This window comes from Dama dama, chromosome 21 (genome assembly GCF_033118175.1).
Source record: "Dama dama isolate Ldn47 chromosome 21, ASM3311817v1, whole genome shotgun sequence".
NCBI lineage: Eukaryota > Metazoa > Chordata > Mammalia > Artiodactyla > Cervidae > Dama > Dama dama.
Genome location: NC_083701.1, coordinates 68,348,343 through 68,369,955, shown reverse-complemented (window position 1 = coordinate 68,369,955; position 21,613 = coordinate 68,348,343). Strand labels below are relative to the sequence as shown.

The 21,613-nt window shown below is 37.4% G+C and overlaps 1 long non-coding RNA gene across 1 annotated transcript; it reads right to left on the bottom strand.

The window, feature by feature from the left end:
• Nucleotides 1-2,296: 2,296 nt before the first annotated feature.
• On the bottom strand, nucleotides 2,297-21,284 carry LOC133042366 (uncharacterized). The gene is made up of 3 exons (XR_009689479.1): nucleotides 21,152-21,284; nucleotides 3,680-3,773; nucleotides 2,297-3,002 (listed from the first exon to the last, which is right to left on the bottom strand). It is a non-coding gene; the product is annotated as an uncharacterized LOC133042366 (long non-coding RNA).
• Between the last annotated feature and the right edge of the window lie 329 nt (nucleotides 21,285-21,613).

Below are 21,613 nucleotides of genomic sequence, written 5' to 3'. Positions count from 1 at the left end.
CACAAAAAAGATCTTCATGACCCAGATAATCATGATGGTGTGATCACTCACCTAGAGCCAGACATCCTAGAATGTGAAGTCAAGTGAGCCTTAGGAAGCATCACTACAAACAAAGCTAGTGGAGGTGATGGAATTCCAGTTGAGCTATTTCAAATCCTGAAAGATGATGCTCTGAAAGTGCTGCACTCAATATGCCAGCAAATTTGGAAAACTCAGCAGTGGCCACAGGACTGGAAAAGGTCAGTTTTCATTCCAATCCCAAAGAAAGGCAATGCCAAAGAATGTTCAAACTACCACACAATTGCACTCATCTCACACGCTAGTAAAGTAATGCTCAAAATTCTCCAAGCCAGGCTTTAATAATACATGAACCTTGAACTACCAGATGTTCAAGCTGGTTTTAGAAAAGAAAGAGGAACCAAAGATCAAATTGCCAACATCCGTTGAATCATCAAAAAAGCAAGAGAGTTCCAGAAAAACATCTATTTCTGCTTTATTCACTATGCCAAAGTCTTTGTGTAGATCACAATAAACTGTGGAAAATTCTGAAAGACATGGGAATACCAGACCACCTTACCTGCCTCTTGAGAAATCTGTATGTAGGTCAAGAAGCAACAGTTAGAACTGGACATGGAACAACAGACTGGTTCCAAATTGGAAAAGGAGTACATCAAGGCTGTATATTGTCACCCTGCTTATTTAACTTATATGCAGAGTACATCATGAGAAATGCTGGGCTGGATGAAGCACAGGCTGGAATCAAGATTCCCGGGAGAAATATCAATAACCTCAGATATGCAGGTGACACCACCCCTATGGCAGAAAGTGAAGAAGAACTAAAGAACCTCTTGATGTAAGGGAAAGAGGAGAGTAAAAAGTTGGCTTAAAGCTCAACACTCAGAAAACTAAGATCATGGCATCCAGTCCCATCACTTCATGGGAAATAGATAGGGAAACAGTGGAAACAGTGGCAGACTTTATTTTTGGGGGCTCCAAAATTACTGCAGATGGTGACTGCAGCCATGAAATTAAAAGACACTTATTCCTTGAAAGAAAAGTTATGACCAACCTAGACAGCATATTAAAAAGCAGAGACATTACTTTGCCAACAAAGGTCTGTCTAGTTAAGGCTATGGTTTTTCCAGTAGTCATGTATGGATGTGAGAGTTGAACTACAAAGAAAGCTGAGCACCGAAGAGTTGTAGCTTTTGAACTGTGGTGTTGGAGAAGACTCTTGAGAGTCCCTTGGACTGCAAGGAGATCCAACCAGTCTATCCCAAAGGAAATCAGTCCTGAATATCATTGGAAGGACTGATGTTGAAGCTGAAACTCCAATAGTTTGGCCACTGTTATGGTCTTCTTGACAGAACGGGACCTGGGAACAGGAGTCAACGAAAAGAAGGTGAAGAAAAGAAGGACGCAGGGGACCCAAGTCTCTAGTGGAACAAGGGTACTTTATTCATGGCAGCGTGTGCTTACATATTGTTATACAAGGAAGCTTTCAGCAGAAAAATAAAGTTGAGTAAAAAACACCAAAACCAGATGCATAACAACAGTAACTAAGGGAATAACAATAGTCATAGGGCCATAACAACAGTAACTAGGGGAATAACAATCGTCACAGGGCCATTGACAATCCATGTATTGGAAATAGGAACATCACTAAGTAGTTTTACAGAAAAGTAAAAGGTTACTGAAAGGAATCCATGTATGCATTCTGCCTCATGACCTCAGTCCTGAGAACTGTGTGCAGCTCTGCTTGTCCCTGTTTTCCAAGAACTGATAAGGAATAGAGGGCCCTTGAGAAACAGAAAACAACATATAGGATTCCTTAAAATTAAATGTTCCCTGACAAGTCCCCCTTTTTTATTTTTGTGAAAAAGGCCCTGACCAATTGAGTTTGTTTAGTTTGATCAATTTTTGTTGAAAGGCACAGTATACAACAAATATAATTACCAGGACAATTACCAATGTTACAGCACCAGACCCAATACTATGAGTAATATTTTGGAACCATCCTCGAGGGTCTAGCCCAGATAATTGATCAGCTAGCTGTTCAGCTAAAGTTTCCAGATTGTTGGAAGAGGGCAGACTTTTGGAGAAGGTTTCAAAGATTTCTTTTTGTAGTAACTGTACATTTAGGGAAGCATTATCATGTATGTCTTGCAAATGAAATTGTATTTTTTCCCTGTTGTAGGCACTATAGTTGAATTGAACAGGGGTAATACAAAATTGAGTAGAATTCCAATCACATTTTAGTACAATTTGTTTTTGTAAATCTGTTAATTGATCTCCAACCCATTTGATGGCTGTTTTTAGTTTCTGTATTTCATCTTAAACTTCCTCATCTATCTGAGCCTGAGTGGTCCACATAGTATGAGCATCTTTGATCTAATTTCGAATTAGTGTTTGAACTGAGGTTTGTAAAGCAATGTCTGTGACAGCAGCAGTGGTGCAAATGGCTATTAATCACAAAATGCCAAGAATTAACCATCCAATGAATCATTTAGATCACCAGAGTAATTAGTGTGTAGCCAGGAAGCAAGTCCTGCCATGGGACCCTCTTTCCATGGATTCATTTTTCAAAGAAACAGAGGAATCAAGACAAGTATACAATTTGTAATCTATACAAGTCACAAAAGGTAGAGTCTTATTAAATTGTAAGTTCTCTATAGCTGTAACAAAAGGAAGAGGAACATAAGCTTATATAAAATATGAATGACTATAATGAAAGGAATAGTTACTATGAGTTGACGAGCAAGCCCAACAGAACCATACCAGTCACAGTGATGCCCGTAAGGGACCAGCAGTTGAAGTGCTCTTGGCCCTTTGGGCTCTCAGTTGCTGTTTTGTTTCCGTAGAGTTCCACAAAAGTGTCCCAGCCACCGTTATCCTGAATCCAAGGCTCTAGGTGGTCATTTAGGTAAGTGGCCATCCAAGTTGTGATTTGACTTACCAATAGCTGCATATCCTTGTCTATACTTTCCATGCATAGTGCCCCACTGAAGGAAAAAAATGCCACAATGGTCTTTTGAAGCTTTTGCCGTGAAGGAGAATAAGTAGAAAATTTTTTCTTACAAATGTGAGTGTGTCTTAAAGGCTTATCATTGTCATTAAAAAAAGTATTGTCAGCTTTAGTGTCAAAAAAGGCCTCAGAAAAGTCATTGTCAGAGTCATTTTGTCCTTGAGTTAAGAGGACTTTCAGTTTGGTGTCCATTGCAAGAGGAGGAGGAACACTTGGGGCAGCCAGAGCAGGGCTGGTGGGATAATTTTGAAATATTTTATGTTATTTTAATTGGGCCTTTTGTAAAGTTTTATCATCTAATTCATATTTATGTAACAAGTGTTCTGCCTATTGTCAAATATCAGGGAGGCTAGAATTTCCTTGAAAAGGCAAAATCATGGCTTTAATGAGGGCCCATAAGAGCCAGAAATATATTGGAATATTTTTTCCCCGTCTTGTGGCTCATTTAACATTCTCTCTAACCCAGTTCCAAATCTTTAAATCAAAATTGCTGTCATCAGGGATCCAGGGATTATGTTCAATTACCGTTTGGAGACAAGCCTCTATTCGCTGACAGGAAACCGAAAGTCCTTGAACTTTCAATAAATAATGAAGCAAAGTAGAAAAGTGGTGGGGCTTTCCAGCCATTTGTCCCATAATCCCACACTTACTGACCTCAGTAGGTCCACAGTCACTCCATCCGCTTGCCAAGGGTGTACTCCCAGTCCCTGTTTAGGCGCCACTTGTTATGGTCTTGACAGACTGGGACCTGGGAACAGGAGTCGATGAAAAGAAGGCAAAGAAAAGAAGGACGGGGGGGACCCAAGTCTCTAGTGAAACAAGGGTACTTTATTCATGGCAGCGTGTGCTTATATATTGTTATACAAGGAAGCTTTCGGCAGAAAAATAAAGTTGAGTAAAAAAACACTGAAACCAGATGCATAACAACAGTAACTAAGGGAATAACAATAGTCATAGGGCCATAAAAACAGTAACTAGGGGAACAACAATCGTCACAGGGCCAGAAGACAGTCCATGTATTGGAAATAGGAACATTACTAAATAGTTTTACAGAAAAGTAAAAGGTTACTGAAAGGAATCCATGTATGCATTCTGCCTCATGACCTCAGTCCTGAGAACTGTGTGCAGCTCTGCTCATTCCTGTTTTCCAGGAACTGATAAGGAACAGAGGGCCCTTGAGAAACAGAAAACAACATATAGGATTCCTTAAAATTAAATATTCCCTGACAGGCCACCTGATGCAAAGAGCTGACTCATTTGAAAAGACCCTGATGCTGGGAAAGGTTGAAAGTGGGAGGAGAAGAGGATAACAGAGGATGAGATGGTTGGATGGCATCAATGGAAGTGAGTTTGAGTAAACTCCAGGAGTTGGTGATGGACAAGGAGGCCTGGCATGCTGCAGTTCATGGGGTCACAAAGAGTTGGACATGACTGAGCAACTGAACTGAACTGAACTGAACCTAAATATCCAACAATAGGTTAATAGTTAATGCATAATGAAACATTCATACCATGGAGTACTACATAACCACTAGATTGAATGAGCTAGGTGTATATTCTGTTATAAAAAAAATTTGCAAGTACATTGTCAATATTTTTTAAACAATTTCCAAAATAGCCTATGTAGTACAATCCCATTAAAAATGGGCTTGTTGTATTTTTATAGTAATAGAAATAAATATATATTTCTTTCTTATTGGCTGGAGTTTTATATAAAATAATTACCATAAACACATATTCATATATGTGTGTGTGTCTGTGTGTGTGTGTGTGTGTGTATATATATATATATGTGTATATATATATATATATATGTACCATATAACATGCTAGTCAATAGAAAAGGAATATTTACCAAATAAGAGAGATTAAGCTAGCAGATCAGGATAATGCTGGACTCACATTCCCTCATGAACACATCAAAACCACTACTACATATAGAACTACTCTTGCTGAAATTGACCTGAGAACTAGCAGAACAATTCTTCTACAACCAGGGTTATAAAGAAAGACCCACATGTAATCTGGTAGGAAGGGAGGAGAAGCAATCTGGTCAGGACCTGCACCCCTAGCAGGGGACAGAGAGGAGAGGATATTCCAGACTCAGGGATCCACCCTGGGGGAATAAGGGGTTTGAGCTACATGTTAGCAGAGAAAGCAATGGCATCCCAGTCCAGTACTCTTGCCTGGAAAATCCCATGGACGGAGGAGCCTGGTAGGCTGCAGACCACGGGGTCACTAAGAGTCAGAAACAACTGAGCAACTTCATTTTCACTTTTCACTTTCATGCATTGGAGAAGGAAATGGCAACCCACTCCAGAATTCTTGCCTGGAGAATCCCAGGGATGGGGGAGCCTGGCGGGCTGCCGTCTATGGGGTCACACAGAGTCGGACACGACTGAAGTGACTTAGCAGCAGCAGCAGCAGCTACATGTTAGACATGCCAACCCTGGGGTCTCACCCCATGAAGGTGAAGCCCCTTAGCTGGTCTAAAACCACTGGAGCTTATCAGAGGGCTGTAAGAAACTGAGACTCCACTCTTAAAGAGCATGCCTACAGACTTGCTTATTCATAATCACAGTGCTGAGGTAGCAGATTGAAAATTGCCTGGGGCTCTCCCCATGCCAAGGCCACCCCAGAGCACTTCCTACCCACACGGGCTCCTGCTGCAGTCCCTCTTGCTCCAAAACTGCTCCCCACTAAGAGGGAGATGGCCATAGACAACAAAAGTGCACAAACTTGGAGGAAATGGAGCCAACTTGCACACCGGCCCTGCCTCTAATCAGCAAGGAGACAGCCATTGCCAGCACGTGCCTTCTGATCACATGCAGCTGGAAGGGAATGAGGCTAACTCCAGAGCAGAGACCACCATCACCATAGCACGCATCCCTGTGTACACTTGGGGTAGGATAAGTCTAGCTCAGTGTTGACACCAACCCCTCCAGCTCACACAGAGAAACTAACCAGGGCTCTCACACCAAAAAGAAAAGTGAAATCAACACAGAAGTGCACCCCAAGTTCTCAGGCTCAGACCACATCCCAAACCAAAGACCACCATCACATCTGAGAGAAACCCACCTCCTTCAAAACTCCTACCCCAGCCCTGCGGGCCCTGCCCCAAGCCCTGATGTGGCAGTGACAGCCACCAATCATGGAAAAACTCCAACCTTCACCCGGCTCCAACCACTCCATCTCCAGTCCTACTTCCCACCAAAGTGGTGGCTGCCAGCACATCCTGGGGAAGACATGATTCCTGCTTACTTCAGTTCCAGTTCTCTGACCAGAGCTACTGGGCACAGATGGACTGCATAGGGATGTTCCCATATAAGCACATGCCTTCAAGACCAAGTAAGGTAACTGAGTCACCTAATTTCATGGAGATAAAGTTAAACAAAATAAGAAGACAGAGGAATATGTTTAAAATGAAAGAAAATGAAAGAAGCCCTGAAAAAAATCCTGATGAAACAAATAATTTACAACCACAACAACAACAAAAAAAAAGAGCTCAAAGTAATAATAAGCTGAACTGGAGAAAAGAACAGATGAACATAGTGAGAATGTGAACAAAGAACTAGAAAAAAAAAATTTTTTTAAAGAACTAGTGAGAGCTAAAGAATGCAATAACTGAAATGAAAAATATAACTAGAGGGAATTAACAGCAGATTAGGTGACAGAGAAGAACACATAAACAATCTGAAAGACAAAATAAAGAAATCACCCAATCAGAGCAGCAAGAAGAAAAACACATTTTCAAAAATGAAGATAGTTTAAGGGACCTCTGAGAATATATCAAGCATACTAAGAGTCACACCATAGGAGCCCCAGAAAAAAAGAAGAGAGAGAAATGGTTTAAAAAGGTATTTGATGAAATTATGGCTTAAAACTTCCTGAACCTGAAGAAGGAAACAGAAATCCAGGTCCAGTAAGCACAGAGAGTCCCAAACAAGATGAACAAAAAGAGAAGCATACCAAGACATATCATAACTGAAACGGCAAAACTAAAAATTAAAAAAAGAAGTACAAAGGCAGCAAAAGGAGAAAGAAAAGAGTGATATATAAGGGAACCCCAAAAGCTATCAGCTAACTTTTTCAGGAGAATCTTTGCAGGACAGAAGAGGGTGGCATTATATAAGTACTTAAAAGCAAAAGTAAACCTGAAACCTATGATGCTCTATCCAGCAAGGTCGTCATTCAGAATTAAAGAGGAGATAAAGAACTTCTCAAAGAAGCAAAAACTAAAAGAGTCCATCAATAGTAAACAAGTCTTACAACAAGTGTTAAGGGTTATTCTTTTTAAGAGGAAAGAAAAGGCTACAACAAGAAATAAGACATTATAGAAAAGGGAAAATCCTGCTGATAAAAACTGTGGATCAACCATTTAAAGCTAGTACAAAGGTTCAAAGACAAAAGCTGTCAAATCAACTATGACAGCAATAAACAGTTAAGGGATAGACATGAAGATGTAAAATACGACATCAAAAACATAAAACATTGTGGGGGAACTGAAATGTAGAGCTTTTAGAATGTGTTTGAACTTAAATGACCACCAGTTTTAAATAGAAATAGTTATAGATCAACATGTAAACACAAATCATAAAACCTACAATAGATATACAAAACTAGAAAGAAAGAAACACAAAGGTAACATAAAGAAAAGCATTAAATCACAAAACAAGGGACTAAAAGAAGAAAAAAGAAAGGAGAAAAACTATTAACAATCAGAGCACACATAGCAAAATGGCAATAAGTGCATACCTATCAATAACCTATCAATGACACTTTAAGTGTCAGTGGACTAAATACCTAATGAAAGGAAATGGGGTGGCTGACTGGATGAAAATCTAGGGTTCACCTATACATCGCATACAAGATACACACAGATCAAAAGTGAGGGAATGGAAAAAAATATTCCACCCAAATGGAAACAAAGAGAAAGCTGAGTAGCAATACTCATAGCAAACAAAACAGATTTTAAAACAAAGTCTATAATAAAAGACAAAGGGCATTATATAAAGATAAAGAGAACAATACAAGAAGAGGATATAATGTTCATAAACATATGCACAAATATTAATAGACATGAAGGGAGAAATTAACAATAACACAATAATAATAGGGGACTTTAACACCCTACTTATATCAATGGACACATTATCTGAAAGAAAATCAATTTAAAAAAAACCACTGTCCTTAAAAGACATATTATACCAGTTAGACTTTGTAGATATCTACAGGACATTCCATCTAATACCAGCAGAATACATATTCATTTCAAATGCACATGGAATGTTTCAAAACAAGTCTTAATAAATTTAAGAGGACAGAAATTATTTAAAGCATCTTTTTGACAACAATGATGAGAAGTTAGAAATAAATTACAAGAAGAAAAATGGGAATAAATAACATACTAATAAAAAACCAATGAAGTCAATAAAAGTCAATAAAAAACTGATGGGTCAATGAAGAAATCAAAAAGAAATCAATAAATACCTTGAGACCAATTGGAATAAAGCCATAACCTTCAAAAAAAATCTATTGGAGGCAGCAAAATTAACTCTAAGAGAGGAGTTTATACCAATACAGGCTATCTCATGAAACAAGAAAAATTTCAAACAAACCATTTAACCTATCATCTAAAGGAATTAGAAAAAGAAGAACAAGAAAATACCAAAGTCAGCAGAAGGAAGGAAATAATAAAGATCAAAGAGGAAATAAAATAGAGACAAGAAAATTATATAGATCAATGAAGCCAAGAACTGGTTCTTTGAATAGATAAATAAAATTGATAAGCCATTACCCACTCATTTAAAAAGGGGGGAGGAGAAGGAACAAAACGAACAAAATAAGAAATGAAAAAGGAGGAGTTACAAATGTATCACAGAAATATAAATAATCATTAGAGAATACTGTAAACAGTTATATGTTAACACACTGGATAATCTAGAAGAAATGGATAGATTCCTAGAAATATGCAATCTTCTGAGACTGAATCAGGAAGAAATAGATAATCTGAAAAGATCAATTACTAGTATTGGAATTGAATCAGTGATCAAAAACTCCCAACAAATAAAAGTCCAGGACCATTCAGGGGAATTCTACTAAATATAAAAGAATAGTTATTATATATATCTCTCAAACTATTCCAGAAAAATGAAGAGGTGAGAAAATTTCTAAATTTCTTCTGATACTAAAACCAGATACTACAAAAAAAGAAAGAAAGAAAAATACAGGCCAATATCCCTGATGAATGCAAATACAAAAACTCTCAACAAAAGAAAAGCAAATCAAAATCAACAACATATAAATAGGTCCATATACCATGATCAAGTTTGATTTCTTCCATGGATATAAGAATGATCCAATATCTGCAAATAAATTACTGTGATACTTCACGTTAACAAAAGGAGGGTTAAGAAAATGCATGATCATCTCAATAGATGCAGAAAAGCATTTGATAAAACTCAACACCCATTCATGATAAAAACGCTCAACAAAATAGGTGTAAAGGGAACATACCTCAACACAATAAAGGCTATATATGACCAGACTGCAGCTAACACCATATTCAATGGAGAAAAGCAGAATTTCCTTGAAGTTCAGGAATAAGCCAAGGATGACCACTCTCACCACTTTTACTCAACATAACACTGAAACTCCTAGTCACAGTAATAATCAAGAAAAAGAAACAAAATTCATCTGAACCAGAAGGGAAGAAGCAAAACTGTCACTAATTGCAAATGACACAATATTGCATATAGAAAACCCTAAAGTATCCACTAAAAAACTATTAGAACCAATAAACAAATTCAATAAAGTTGCAGGATACAAGGTTAATGTACAGAAATCTGTTGCTTTAAAAAAAAGAAGAAAATCTGGCTGTGCCACATAACTTGCAGGATCTTAGATCCCTGACCAGGAATCAAGCCCAGGCACAAATGATGAAAGTGCTGAAAGCAAGGATTTCATTCAGATTTGATGGAGAAATCAGAAGCTTTACAGACAAGCAAAAGCTAAGAGAATTCAACATCTCCAAACCAGCATTATAACAAATGCTAAAGGAACTGCTCTAGATAGGAAACACAAAGAAAAAGACCAAAAAAACAAACTCAAAACAATCAAGAAAATTACCAGTTAAGAGAATGGTAATAGAAACATATGTTAAATCACTTCAGTTGTGTCCAACTCTTTTGTGACCCCTGGGATTGTAGCCCACCATGCTCTTCTCTCCATGGGATTCTCCAGGCAAGAATATTGGAGTGGGTTGCCATGCCCTCCTCCAGGCAATCTTCCTGAACCAGGGAAGGAACCTGCATCATTTATGCTCTTGCATTGGCAGGCAGGATCTTCACCACTAGCCCCACCTGGGAAGCCCCTCATAGGAACATACATATCGACAATTATCTTAAATGTAAATGGATTAAATGCCCCAACCAAAAGACACAGACTGACTGAATGGATACAAAAATAAGATCCATGTATATGCTCCCTACAAGAGATGCACGTCAGCCCTAGAGACATATACAGACTGAAAGTGAGGGAATGGAAAAAGTTATACCATGCAAATAGGGAAAAAAAAAAGCTGGAGTAGGAGTACTCATATCAGACAAAATAGACCTTAAAACCTGTTACAAGAGATAAGAAAGGACACTACACAATAATAAGGGATTAATCCAAGAAGAAGATATAGCAATTATAAATATTTATGCACTCAACATAGGAGCACCTCAATATGTAAGACAATACATAAGACCATAAAAGGATAAATTGACAGTAACACAGTAACAGCGGGGGACTTTAACACCCCACTTACACCAATGGACTGATCATCTGAAAGAAAACAAATAAGGAAACACAAGCTTGAGATGACACAATAGACCAGATAGATTTAATTGATATTCTTAGGACATTCTACCCAAAAGCAGCAGAATACATTCTTCTCGAGTGCACAAGGAACATTCTCCAGGAAAGACCACATCTTGGGACACAAATCAAGCCTTGAAAAATTTAAGAAAATTGAAATTGTATCAAGCATCTTTTCCAACCACAATGCTATGAGATTAGAAATAAATTACAGGATTAAAAACTGAAAAAACCACAAATACATGGAGGCTAAATAGTGTACTGCTAAATAACCAAGAGATCACTGCAGAAATTGAAGAAGAAATTTAAAAATACATAGAAACAAATGACAATGAAAACTTGACAACCAAAATCTAGAATGCAGAAAAAGTAGTTCAAAGAGGGGAGTTTACAGCAATTCAATGTCATCTCAAGAAACAAGAAAAATCTCACATAAACAATCTATCCTTACACCTAATGCAACCAGAGAAAGAACAAAGAAAACCCAAAGTCAGTAGAAGGAAAGAAATCATTAAGATCAGAGCAGAAATAAGTGAAATAGAAATGAAGAAAATAATAGCAAAGATCAATAAAATAAAAGTTGGTTCTTTGAGAAGATAAAGAAAATTCATAAACCTTTAGCCAGACTTCTCAAGAAAAAACAGGGAGAGGACTCAAATTAATAAAACTAGAAATAAAAAAGGAGACATCACAACTGACACCATAGAAATACTGAGGATCATAAGAGACTACCACAGCAACTGTATGCCAATAAAACAGACAACCTGGAAGAAATGAACACATTCTCAGAAATGAACAAATTCTTCCAAGACCAAACCAGAAAGAATTAGAAAACATAAACATACCAATCAGATGTAAAGAAATTGAAACTGTGAATAAAAATCTTCCAACAAACAAAAGTCCAGGACCATATGACCTCACAACTAACTCTACCAAACATTTAAAGAAGAACTAATACCTATCCTTCTCAAACTCTTTCAAAAAATTGCAGAGGGTGGAACACTCTGAAATTCTTTCTATAAGGTCACCATCACCCTGATACCAAAACCAAAGCCATCATAAAAAAAGAAAATTATAGACCAATATCACTGTTGAATATAGATGTAAAAATCCTCAACAAAATACTATCATTCAGACTCTAACAACACATTAGGATCATACACCATGATCAAGTCATATTTATCAGGAATGCGAAGATTCTTCAACACATGCAAATCAATCAAGGTGATACAGCATATTAACAAATTAAAGAATAAAAACCATATGATCATCTCAATAGATGCAGAAAAATCTTTTTTACAAAATTCAATATCCATTTATGATAAAAACTCTTCAGAAAATGGGCATCAGGGGAACCTACTTCAACATAATAAATATCATATATGACAAACCTACATCAAACATCATACTTAATGATGAAAAACTGAAACCATTTCCCCTAAAAACAGGAACAAGACAAGGATGTTCACTCTCACCATTCTTACTCAACAGTTTTGAAAGTCCTGACTTCAGCAATCAGACAAGGAAAAAAGTAAAAGAAATACAAGTTGGAAAAGAAGTCAAACTGTCACTGTTTACAGATGACATGTTGCTATGCATAGAAAATCCTAAAGATGACACCAGAAAATTACTAGACCTAGTCAGTGAATTTGGCAAAGTTGTCAGATACAAAATTAATGACCGAAATGTCTTGCATTCCTATACACTAACAATGAAAAAAAGCAGAAAGAGAAATTAAGAAAATAATTCCATGTACAATTGCAACAAAAAGAATAAAATACCTAGGAATAAACCTACCTGAGCACCAAAAAAATTGATGCTTTTGAACTGTGGTGTTGGAGAAGACTCTTGAGAGTCCCTTGGACTGCAAGGAGATCCAACCAGTCCATCCTAAAGGAGATCAGTCCTGGGTGTTCATTGGAAGGACTGATGCTGAAGCTGAAACTCCAATACTTTGGCCACCTCATGCGAAGAGCTGACTCATTGGAAAAGACCCTGATGCTGGGAGGGGTTGGGGGCAGGAGGAGAAGGGGACGACAGAGGATGAGATGGTTGGATGGCATCACCGACTCAGTGGATATGGGTTTGGGTGGACTCTAGGAGTTGGTGATGGACAGGGAGGCCTGGCATGCTGCGATTCATGGGGTCACAAAGAGTCAGACACAACTGAGTGACTGAACTGAACTGAATCTATGACAAAGGAAGCAAGAATATACAGTTGTAAAAAAGACAATCTCTTCAATCAGTGGTGCTAGGAAAATTGGACAGTACATGTAAAAGAATGAAATTAGAACACTACCTAACACACAAAAATAAATTCAAAATGGATTACAGACCTAAATGTAAGATCAGACACTACAAAACTCTTGGAGGAAAAAAATCAGAAAAACATTGACATAAACCACAGCAAGATCTTTTTGGATCTTGCTAGAATAATGAAAATTAAAACAAAACTAAACAAATGGGATGTCATTAAACTTAAAAGCTCCTGCGTAACAAAGGAGACTGTAAACAAGGGGAAAATATAACCCTCAAAATGAGAGGAAATATTTGCAAACAAAGCAACAAAGGGTTAACCTCCAAAATATACAAACAGCTCATGCAGCTCAATATCAAAAAAACAAACAATCCAATCAAAAACTGGGCAGAAGACTTAAATAAATATGGCCAAGAAGCACATGAAAATATCCTCAACTTCACTAATTATTAGAGAAATGCAAATAAAAATTACAATGAAGTATCACCTCACACCAGTCAGAATGACCATCATAAAAAAATGTGCAAACAGTAAATGCTGGAGAGGGTGTGAAGAAAAGGGTACCCTCTTACACTGTAGGTGGGACTGTAAATTGGTTTAGCCACTGTGGATAACAATATGGAGGTTCCTCAAAAAACTAAAGGTAAAACTACCAAACAACCCAGAAATCCCACTACTGGGCATATACCCTGAGAAAACCGTAACTCAAAAAGACAGTTGTACCCCAGTGTTCATTGCAGCACTATTTACAATAGCCAGGACATGGAAATAGCCTAGATGTCTACCGACAGATGAATAGATAAAGAAGATGTAGTATGTATAGACAATGGAATATTACTCTGTCATAAAAAGGGATGAACTTGAATCAGCTGTAGTGATGTGGATGAACCTAGAGCCTGTCATACAGAGTGGAGTAAGTCAGAAAGAGAAAAACAAATATCATATTTTAAAGCATATATATGGAATCTAGAAAAACAGTACTAATGAGCCTATTTGTAGGGCAAGAACAGAGGTACGGATGTAGAGAATGGACTTGTGAACACAGCTGGGGAAGAAGAGGGTGGGACAAACCGAGAGAGTAGCACTGACATTATACACCACCATGTGTAAAGCAGATAGCTGGCAGGAAGCTGATGTATTGCACAGGCAGCTCAGCTTGCTGCTTTCTGGTGACCTAGAGGGGTGGAATAAGGGGGTGGGAGGGAGGCTCAAAAAGGAGAGGATATATGTATACCTATAGCTGATTTGAGTTGTTGTACAGGAGAAACTAACAAAATATTGTAAAGCAATTCCAACTTTTTTAAATGAGCAGAATACCTGAGTACACTTTTTCAAAAGAAGACATATAGATATGCATATATAAGACCATATCAATAGATGCAGAAAGGGCTTTTGGTAAAGTTCAACTCCATCATCTATTTATGATTTTTAAAAAATCTCCAGAGAGTGGGCATAGAGAGAATGTTGCTGTTGATGACGTTGTTATTACTATTTAGTTGCTAAGTCATATCTGATTCTTTGTGACCCCGTGAAGGGTAGCCCACCAGGCTCTTTTGTCCATGGGATTTCCCAGGCAAGAATATTGAAGCGGGTTGTCATTTCCTTCTCCAGGGGATCTTCCCAACCCAAGAATCAAACCCACGTCTCCTGCATTGGCAGGCAGGATCTTTGCTGCTGAGCCACCAGTGAGCCCACAGGGAGCATACCTCAGATAAGGACCATATATGACAAGCCCACATCTAACATCATACTTAGCAGTGAGAAGCTGAAAATAGTTCCTCTGAGATCAGGAGCAAGACAAGAAGGCCCATTCTCTTCACTCCTCTTCAACATAGTTTTGGAAGTTCTAGCTACAGAAATCAGAAAAGAAAAAGAAACACAAGGACCTCAAATTGTAAAGGAAGAAGTAAAAACTGTACCTGTTTGCAGATGACATGATACTATACATAGAAAATTCAAAAAAGACGCCACCATAAAACTACTAGAGCTCATCAATGAATTCATTAAAGCATCAAGATACAAAATTAATATATAGAAATACGTTGCACTTCTATGAACTAACAACAAATTATAAGAAAGAGAAATTAAGGAACAATCCTATGTACCATCACATCATAAAGAATAAAATACCTATGAACAAACCTACTTAAGGAGGTAAAAGACCTGTACTTTGAAAACTATAAGACATTGACTGTGAATTCCCTGGTGGTCCAGTGGTTAAGATTTCACACTTTCCAGGCAGAGGACACAGGTTTGATTCCTGGTTGGAGAACTGACATCCTGCATGCCATGGAGCACAGCCAAAAAGACAGACACCAATGAAAGAAATTGAAGATGACACAGAAAGATGGAAAGATATATCATTATCATGGATTGGAAGAATTAATATGGCTAAAATGAGCATAATGTCCAAGGCAATCTACAAATTCAATGCCATGCCTATCAAAATACCAATGGCATTTTTCACAGAAATAGAACAAATAATTTTAAAATTTGTATGGAAAAACACGATTCCTGGTAGTCAAAACAAGACTCCTGGTAGCCAAAACAATTTGAAGAAAGAAGAACAGGGCTGGAGAAATTATGCTCCCTGACTTCAAACTATTCTACAAAGCTACAGTAATCAAAACAGTATGGTACTGGCACAAAAACAGGCACATAGATCAATAGAACATAATAGAGAGTCCAGAGATAAAGAATCTACCTGCCAATGCAGAAGACACAGTTTCAATCCCTGATCTGGAAAGATCCCACATGCCATGGAGCAACTAAGCCTGTGTGCCACAACTATTGAGCCTGTGCTCTAGAGCCCAGGAGCTGCAACCACTAAGCCCACATGTTGCAACTACTGAAGCCTGTGCCCCCTAGAGCCCATGCTCAGTAACAAGAGAAGCTACCACAGTGAGAAGCCTGTGCATTGCAACAAAGAGTAGCCTCCACTCATTGCAGAAAGCCCACACAGCAACAAAACACAGCACAGCCAAAATTAAATAAATAAAATTAAATATAAAAAAAGAATAGAGAGCCCAGATATAATCCAACACTCATGGTCAATTAATCTATGACAAAGGAGACAAGAATATACAAAGGAGAAAAGACAGTCTCTTCAAAAAGTGGTGCTGGGGAAACTGGACAGCTACATGTAAAAGAATGAAATTAGAACATTCTCTAACATCATAAACAAAAATAAACCCAAAATTAATTAAAGACATAAATGTAAGATCAGATACTATAAAACTCCTAGAGGGAAAAAATATAAGCAGAACACTTTGGCATAACTACAGCAGAGTAGTTTTTCTTTTTCTTTTGTTTTCTTTTTTGGATTTGTCTCCTAAAGCAAAGGAAACAAAAGCAAAAGTAAACAAATGAGACCTAATTGAACTTAAAAGTTTTACACAGCAAAGAAAACCACTGACAAAACAAAAAGAAAATCTACTCAATGAGAGAAGATATTTGCAAGTGATATGACCAATAGGAATTAATATCCAGCATATATAAACAGTTCATACAACTTAACATCAAAAAATAATTCAATTAAAAAATGGGCAGAATTGAATAGACATTTTTCCAGAAAGAAAATACAGATAGCCAACAGGCACTGCACTGAAAAGATGTTCAACATTGCTATCATCAGGGAAACGCAAATCAAAACCACAAAAAGATGTTACTTCATACTTGTCAGAATGGCTTACAATTGAAAAGAACACAAATGACAAACATTGGTGAGAATGTGGAGAAAAGGGAAGCCTTGTTCATTGTTGGTGAGAATATAAATTTGTACAGTCACATTGGAAAACAGTATGGAGATTTCTCAAAAAACTAAAAACAGAGCTGCCATGCAACCCGGCAATTCCACTGTTGGGCATATATACATGACAAAAACACTAATTCAAAAAGACACACTTACTCCAATGTTCATTGTTTTTGTTGTTGTGTGTGACTCTTTGTGACCCCATGGATTGCAGCACGTCAGGCTTCCCTGTCCTTCACTGTCTCTCAGAGTTTGCTCAAACAAATGTATACTGAGTCAGGGATGGCATCCAACCATCTCATCCTCTGTCACCCCGTCTCCTCCTGCCCTCAATCTTTCCCAGCATCAGGGTCTTTTCCAACGAGTTGGCTCTTCACACCAGGTGGCCAAAGTATTGGAGCTTCAGCTTTAAAGCATCAGTTTTTCCAATGAATACTCAGGACTGATTTTCTTTAGTATTGATTGGTTAGATCTCCTTGCTGTCCAAGGGACTCTCAAGAGTCTCCTCCAGCACCACAGTTGAAAAGCATCAGTTCTGCAGCCCTCAGCCTTCTTTATGGTCTAACTCTCACATCCATACATGACTATTGGAAAAACTATAGCTTTGACTAGACAGACATTTGTCGGCAAAGTCATGGCTCTATTTTTTAATGTTCATAGCAGTATTATTTACAACTGCCAATGTATGAAAGCAACCTAAGTGTCCATCAACAGATGAATGAAGATGTGAGGTATATATATATACACACACATATATACACACACAATACAATACCATGCAACCATTAAAAATGAAAATAACTGCCATTTGTAACAACATGGGTGAACCTGGAAGTTATTATGCTAAATGAAATAAATCAGACAGAGACAGACAAATACTGTATGGTATCACTTACATGTGGAATACAAAAAATATAACAAACTAGTGATTATAACAAAAAGGAGCAAACTCACAGATATAGAGAACAAGCTATTCAATAGCATTGGGGAGAGGAGGTAATACAGGATCTGGTGATTAAGAAATACAGAGTATTATACATAAGCTACAAGAATAGATTGTACAACACAAGGCATGTAGCCAATATTTTATGATAACTATAAATGGAAGTATAACCTTTACAAATTGTAAGCTACTATATTATACACCTACAGCTTATACAATAGAATACATCAACCATAACTCAATAAAGAAAATATTACACCCAACTTTGAACCTATAGTCAACAATCTAGATAACACAGACTGGTAGGGAGCATTGAGTTGATGTAAATGTATAAGCAAGACTAAACCACTGTATGGGTTACAGTTTCAAATATATTGCTAGTAACATTGATAGCATGATATAAAAATATCATTAGTAAAAATAAAATGTGAGAAAAGGAAAGTGATAGGAATTATGAAGATGCTAATTTGCTTATTTTTTAAAGCAGAGTTAGTCATAGAATCTGAAATGTGTTTTTGAAAACATGTTTTCAAAATATAAAAATTTCCATTCATAATGACTTTTAAATCTTAGCTATTTTAGGAATTAACATCTTATGCAACAGGAATATCTTCTAAATTTCAAGAATCCTTAGATTGTATTTTATTTCTTTTTCTCTGTTATTAAATCTAATAAAGTTAATAGTTTAAAGCAATGACTTTAAAAATATCTTATCTTTCCCCCAATTTCAAAATTACAAGACAGGATAGTGCTGACTTCCCAGGTGGCACTAGTGGTAAAGAACCCACCTGCCAATGCAGGAGACATAAGAGACATGGTTTTAGTCTCTGGGTTGGGAAGATGCCCTGGAGGAGGGCATGGAAACCCACTCCAGTATTCTTGCCAAGAGAATCCCATGGACACAGGAGTCTGGCAGGCTACAGTCCATAGGGTTGCAAAGATCAGACAAGACTGAAGCGACTTAGCACACATAGTACTGGCATAAGGATCAACATATAAGTCAATGGCAGGAAGTTAAGATCCAGAAATTAACCCTTACATTAACAACCAATTATTTTCAACAAGGGTACCAAGACAATTTGGGGCGGGGGGTGGGGAATAGTCTCTTCTATGAATGTTCTGGAACAACTGAATAATCACATGCGAAAGAATGAAATTTGACCCTTCCTCACACTGTACACAAAATTTGGCTCAAATTAGATCATCAATAGATGTAAGTGCCCAAGCTTTAAAACTCTTAGAAGAAAATACAGGAGTGATTCTTCATGACCTTAGAAAGCTTTGCCTAACTTAAGCACCAAAAGCACTAGAAACAAAAGAAAAATTAGACAAACTGAACTTCATCAAAATTAAAATCTTTTGCACTTCAAAAAATACTATCAAACAAGTGAAAAAGACAATCCATATATTAGGAGAAAATGTTTGCAAATTCATATATCTGATCAGGGACTTACAATTAGAATCCATAAAGAACACACAATTCAGTAATAAAAGGGACAAATAATCCATTCTAAAAATAGACAAAAGTGCTAAATAGTTACTTCTCCACAGAAGATATACAAATGACCAATAAGAACATGAAAAGACATTCAACATTACTAGGCATTAGGAATATGAAAATCAAAACCATCATGAGATATCACTTCATACTCACTAGAAGAGCTAAAATCAATAAAGTCAGATAATAACAAATGTTGGTGAGGATGTGGAGAAACTGGAGCTCTCACTGCTAGTGAGAATGTATTAATAAAATGGTGCAGCCACTTTTCAAAACCACCTGGAAGTTCCCTAAAATGTTAAACACAGTATTATCAAAAGATCCAGTAATTCCACTCCTAGGTATATACCCAAGAGAAATGGAAACATGAGCCCACACAAAAACTTGTACACAAGCCTTCATAGCAGCATTATTAGTAATAGCCAAAAAATGAAAATAACCCAAATGTCTATAACAAAGGAATGGATAATTCAAGTTGGTATATTCATAGGATGGAATACTAATCAGCAGTAAAAAGAACAAAGCTCTAACACACATCATAAGATGAAGGACCCTTGAAAACAGTACCTTAGGTGAAAAAGGTCAATCACAAGACCACATTCTGTATGATTTCATTTATGTGATATGTTCCAAAGAAGTAAATCTATAGAACCTGAAAGTAGATTGTTGATTGCCTGGGACTGAAAGGATTGAGGAGAAATAGAGAGTGAACGCCAATGTGTGTGAAATTTCTTTGGGGGATGATAAAAATGTTCTAAAATTGATTGTGGTAATAGTTGTACATATCTGTATGCTAAGTCACTTCGGTTGTGTCCAGCTCTTTATGACCCTATGGACTATAGCCAGACAGGGGCTCCTCTGTCCATGGGATTCTCCAGGCAAGAATACTGAAGTGGCTTGCATGCCCTCCTCCAGGGATCGAACCCAGGTGTCCCACATTGCAGGTGGATTCTTTACCATCTGAGCCACCAGGGAAGCCATCAAGAACACTGGAGTGGTTAGCCTTTCCCTTCTCCAGGGGATCTTCCCGACCCAGGAATCAAACCAGGGTCTCCAGCATTACGGGCAGATTCTTTACCAACTGAGCTACCAGGGAAGCCCTAAATATGCTGTAGGGGTCAGTTAATTATTTTATGTGTGTTTGATATATTTCATAATGTAAAAGAATCAAATTGTGCCCAAAATAAAATTTTAAAACACATACAAAGATCCTGCTTTTATAAGATTGCTTGTCTGCATGCCTACTATATATGTATGTATGTATGTGTGTGTGTCTGAGTGTATATGTGTGTGTGTGTATATAAACATATATATGCTCTACCTCTGTAGATAGATCAATCTAGAAAAATGTTCACCTAAAATTAACATAACATTTTATCATACAGCATTGGCATTTATTTTCTTTACTATGCTTCGAAAGTTTGTATGGCACTTCTAATAACAAATACATACCTTTTTTTTCCCCTAAAAGTCAGAGTTTTGCTTTACTTTTTTCCATGCCTTATTCATATTTCCTTGATTTTTACTGACCATCCATTCCCTGTTCTAGGACCCACCCTATCCACTAGACCACATTACATTTAGTTGTCATGTCTCCTTAAGGTCCTCTGGGCTGAGCCAGTGTCTCAGACTTTCCTTATTTTTGGTGACCTTGACAAATTTTAGGAACACTGGTCACATATATTGCAAAGTGTCCCTGAACTGGGATTTATCCGATGGGTTTCTCATGATTACACTGGGGTTACAGGTTTTGAGGAGGAAGACCAGAAGGGTACGGTACACCCACATAAAGAGCATGTGCTAATAACGTGACTTACCACTGTTGATATCGACCTTGATCACCAGGCTGAGGTGGTGTTTCTCCGCTGTAAAGTTACCCCTTTTTTCCCTCTTTGGAAGAAAGTCACCATGTGCTCCTTACACTTAAGATGTAGGGAGCTGTCCTCCACATCTTTGAGGGCAGAATATCTACAAGAAATATTTGGAATCCTCAGCACGGGAGATTTGTCTCTTCTCCGTTTATTTATTTATTCCTTCCTTCCTCCAAGCATTTATTTATCTCAGCATGAACTCGGGGATATTTACTTTTTAACATGGATTATAATCACTTTATTGCTCAAATTATCCCAACCTTGGCCATTGGAATCTCTTTCAGTTGGCCCCTGTGTCCCTTTGACATAGCCCCTTCACCGTGTGGTTTTTGCTTTGTACCAATTTTTTCAGAGCAATATGCATAAAGATTAATGTACATTAATGATGCTATAGATATATTAGTAATG